The 4,931-nt window shown below is 44.5% G+C and overlaps 1 pseudogene; it reads left to right on the forward strand.

The window, feature by feature from the left end:
- Window positions 1-1,359: 1,359 nt before the first annotated feature.
- LOC108527141 (40S ribosomal protein S8-like) lies at window positions 1,360-2,119 on the forward strand (annotated as a pseudogene).
- The last annotated feature ends 2,812 nt before the right edge of the window (window positions 2,120-4,931 follow it).

Genomic DNA, 4,931 nt, shown 5'->3' on the forward strand with positions numbered 1-4,931 from the left:
CCCAACAGGCTGCCATTGTCCCCGATGAGCTCCAGCAGGGTAAAGCAAGTGTCCATTTCTGTGTCACTGTCAGTCTTAAAAGTCCTGATTCCTAGTAAAAACCACTTGGCAGCCTGGTACAGTGGCTCATGCTTGTAATTTCATTGCTTTGGGAGGCTGAGGCAGGAAGACTTTGTGTCTAGGAGGTCCAGGCTATAGTGAGCTGACAGAGTGAGACACTGTCTCTAAAAAATAAAAACAAAAGAACAAAAAACCTATTTGGAGTCAGCATGTGGGAAAAGGAAAAGGGAAGGAGGTGATCTTGGTTATATGAGCTGCCTTCACGAACATGCTGGAGCTTCTATCTCACGTAAGCTTTTAAGTGGCTTATAACTGAACTGGATCACAAGATCCCTAAGTGCAATTGGAAGAGAGAAAGCATCATTCAATTTTCCAGAACTCAAAGTAGAGATAGTTTAAGAAAAACAAAATTAAAGGGTGTCCCACACCCTCATCTGTTTATTTTGGTAGTGGTGGTGGTGGTTTTTTTGTGGGTGTGTTCATTTGTTTTTTGAGACAGAGGCTTGCTCTGCCACCCAGGCTGGGCGACAAACACTACTCACTGCAGATTCAACCTCCTAGGCTCAAGAGAATCTCCCTTGTTAGATCCCTGAGTAGCTGGGACCACAGGTGCACACCACCACATCTGGCTGATTTTGTTTATTCTTTGTAGAGATGTGGTCTCACCATGTTGCCCAGGCTGGTCTCAAATTCCTGGGCTCAAGTGATCCTCCAGCCTTGGCCTCACAAAGTGCTGGGATTACAGGCGTACAGGCATGAGCCATCTGGCCTGGCCACCCTCATGTGTTTTAATACAGAAGTTATGAGTGAAAACAAGTTACTCAGAGCAAGCTCCATGCAAAGCAAAGAGGGAAGAAGCCAGGGTGGATATATACTAGGAGCTGAGGGTTTCGACTGATCTGTAAAAGTCACTTGAAGCCACTTACAGTAGTTCCCCCTTATTGGCAAGGAATGTGTGCCAAGATCCCCAGTGGATAAAACTGCAGCTAATAAGGAACCCTACGTATACTATGTTTTTTCCTATACATACATACCCATGATAAAGTTTAATTTCTAAATTAGGCACAGTAAGAGATTAACAAAAGTAACTAATAATAAAATAAAACAATTATAACAATATACTAAAATACAAGTTATGTGGTCCAGGTGCAGTGGCTCACGCCTGTAATCCCAGCACCTTGGGAGGCTGAGGCAGGCGGATTAATTGAGGCCAGAAGTTTGAGACCAGCCTGGCCAACATGGCAAAACCCCATCTCCACTAAAAATACAAAAACTGCTCTTTCCAGCCAGCGCCGAGCAATGGGCATTTCTCGGGACAACTGGCACAAGCGCCGCAAAACCGGGGGCAAGAGAAAGCCCTACCACAAGAGCGGAAGTATGAGTTGGGGCGCCCGGCTGCCAACACCAAGATTGGCCCCCGCCGCATCCACACAGTCCGTGTGCGGGGAGGTAAGAAGAAATACCGTGCCCTGAGGCTGGACGTAGGGAATTTCTCCTGGGGCTCAGAGTGCCTCATGGGGCTGAAGAACCTGGAGGAGTGTGCCAGAGCCATTTGTCCTCTAGTTTACTTGATGCCAAATTTCTCCTGTGAGCAGGTTGTACTCGTTAAAACAAGATCATCGGATGTTGGCTCTACAATGGCATCTAATAATGAGCCTGGTCCGTACCAAGACTCTGGTGAGAACTGCATCGTGCTCAGGTCGGACAGCCACACGCGTACCGACGGTGGTACCAGTCCCACTACGCGCCTGCCCCTGGGGCCGCAAGAAGGGAGCCAAGCTGACTCCTGAGGGAAAAAGGAGGGGATTTTAAACAAACAAAACGGATCTAAAAAAATTCAGAAGAATATGATGGAAAGGAAAAGAATGCCAAATCAGCAGGCTGCCTGGAGGGAGAGCTTCCCAGGCCAGGGCAAGTTCTTGCATGCATGCTTCCAGGGCCGGGACAGTCGTGCCGAGCAGATGGCTAATGTGCTGGGGAGGCAAGGAGTTGTGAGTTCTATCTTAGGGAAGATCAGGCCGGAAAAGCAAATAAACCTTGTTTTTGTTCACCCGTGTAATAAAGGTGTTTATTGTTATGTTCCAAAAAAAAATACAAAAACTAGCTGGGTGTGGTGGCACATGCCTGTAATCCCAGCTACTTGGGTGGCTGAGACATGACAATTGCTTGAACCTGGGAGGCAGAAGTTGCAGTGAGCTAAGATCATGCCACTGCACTCAAGAAAAAAAAAAAAAAAAAAAAGGCCACGCGCAGTGGCTCACACCTGTAATCCCAGCACTTTGAGAGGCCAAGGTGGGCGGATCACCTGAGGTTGGGAGTTCTAGACCAGCCTGACTAACATGGAGACAGCTGTCTCTACTAAAAATACAAAATTAGCCAGGCATGGTGGTGAATGCCTTTAATCCCAGCTACTCCAGAGGCTGAGGCAGGAGAATTGCTTGAACCTGGGAGGAGGAGGTTGCGGTGAGCCGAGATCGCGCCATTTGCACTCCAGCCTGGGCAACAAGAGAGAAACTCTGTCTCAAAAAAAAAAAAAAGATTATGTGAATGTCGTGTCTCTCTTTCTCTAAAAATACTGTAAGATTTTCAGACCACAGTTGACTGCAGGTAACTGAAACCTCAGAAAGCAAAACTGTGGATAAGGAGAAACTGTTTACACTATATAAGACTTTGGGCACTTGGGATTTTTAGGCACCAGGACGAATATCTATTTTTGTTTCTTTATGATGTAGCTTCCCTAAGATTTTTTGCCAAGGAAAGAGCAAAGGTATTTCTCTGAGTACCATCTTATTTCATATTTTGGAGAGGTTAAAAGGATGGAATAAGAGGATCTTGAACTCTAAGACTGTTTCCATTGCTCACTTGCTGTGTAGTATTAAAAGAGCTTCTTACTCTCTATAAGCCTCAGTTTCCCCATCTGTAAGAATCAGAATGTTGATACAACCTCACACACAGGTAAGGAGAGGTTGAGTGAGGAGACAAATGTAAAGCGCTAATGTAGTACCTAGGACATCACACATCTACAGTAAAGGCGAGCTATTCTATGACTATTTGTGAAATTCTACCAGGAAGAGTCTCTTTGATACTCACTGCAATAGTAGTAGGTACTGAAACACCTCCCCTCAGTGACTTCTAGACCTTGAATGTTCTCACTTCTTGACTGTTTTAATTTTTTTAATTCATTTAATCCATTTTGTTTTCTTTTCTTTTTCTTTTTCTTTCTTTCTTTTTTTTTTTTTTTTTTTTTTTTTTTTTTTTTTTTTTTTTTTAGACAGTCTCACTTTGTTGCCCAGGCTGGAGTACAATGGCACAATCTTGGTCCATTGCAGCCTCTACCTCCTAGGTTCAAGTGATTCTCCTGCCTCAGCCTCCTGAGTAGCTGGGACCACAGGCGTCTGCCACCACACTGGGCTAACTTGTTTTGTTTTGTTTTTTGTTTAGTGAAGGCGGGGAGGGTTTCACCATTTTGGTCAGGCTGGTCTTGAACACCTGACCTCAGGTGATCCGTCTGCCTCGGCCTCCCAAAGTGCTGGGACTACAGGCGTGAGCCACGACGCCCGGCCTCATTTTTTTCTTTCGGTGAAGATTTTCTCTTTCACCACTCTGGTAGACATCACCTTATATAACTTTTCACCCCATTCACCCAGAGAAGCTGGAAGAAAGGGAAAGGAAAAACACTTCGCTCCATGGGACTCCGCTCAAGTCTCTTCTTTCCACGCAGCAGAGCAATGATGAAACCCAGGTCAGAGAGTTGGAAAGGCCTTAGGGGAGAGCCAAGACCTGAGTCATATTTTCATTACTATTAAAATTCTCACCCGCCCAAATCCTGCTCCTTACAAGTCCTGTGTAATTTATTTCAAGGCCTGTGCCTGGGTGTTTGCTCTGACATGTACTTATGATGCAGCAAAAAATCATTTTACTGTTTTTACTCTAGTGCCGGCTACGGGGCACAGGTCTTCTCCTGGGTTAGAGACTACTCACTCAGACTTGCCTTTCTCCTCAACACGGCTTTTCCCCTCATCATTCCTTTTCATGTCAGTTGAGATGGGCGTGAGGAAACCATGCACTTCTATCCTTGTCATTCAGCCATTTCTGAATCCTAAGGAACTTAGTTACTAGAATTGTCCTCTCCCAAATAGGATCTTTTATTTTTTTCTTCAACTTTTATTTTAAGTTTTTGGGTACATGTGCAGGACATGCAGGTTTGTTACATAGCTAAACATGTGCCAGGGTGGTTAGCTGCAAGGATCATCCCATCACCTAGGTATTAAGCTTAGCATGCATCAGCTATTCTTCCTGATGCTCTCCCTCTCCCCACTCTCCCTTTGCTCCGCCAAATAGGCCTTTAGGGCAATACATAAAAGGAGCTCACCCTGCATCAGTGACTTCAGAATGTGTGTATGTTTAGGGGTCTGTATACATGGTGTATATGTGTCGGGTTGAGGGTAAGTGTGTATGTTGGCCATGTGTTGGGGTTAGTTGAGATGGAACACAAAACTGGATCACAGATACTGCAGCTCTTACAATGTATCAGCAAACATTTACTGAAGCCGTGATCTACTGAAAGCACTGAGATAAAGGAATGCATTACTACATGTGGTTCTTAACCTTGGGATTTTACCATAATCAATATGGAGAGAGAGGATGTGTGACTATATTTAAAATAAAATGAGCAGGGATAATAATTGACAATTGAAAACAAATGCTTTTGGAAATTAAAAGGAGGAGGGATTCACAAAGGTCTGATGGGATTTTAAAAGGCTGCAAGGATAACACAATATTTTAATTGGTCTTTGAAAAGAAATAGGACTTAGATAAGCAGAGTAGAAGGGCAGCCTCTGGAAAGGCTTGCTTAACACCTAAATACACTG

Source organism: Rhinopithecus bieti, unplaced genomic scaffold, assembly GCF_001698545.2.
Source record: "Rhinopithecus bieti isolate Rb0 unplaced genomic scaffold, ASM169854v2 scaffold_60, whole genome shotgun sequence".
In the NCBI taxonomy this organism is placed as follows: Eukaryota; Metazoa; Chordata; class Mammalia; order Primates; family Cercopithecidae; genus Rhinopithecus; species Rhinopithecus bieti.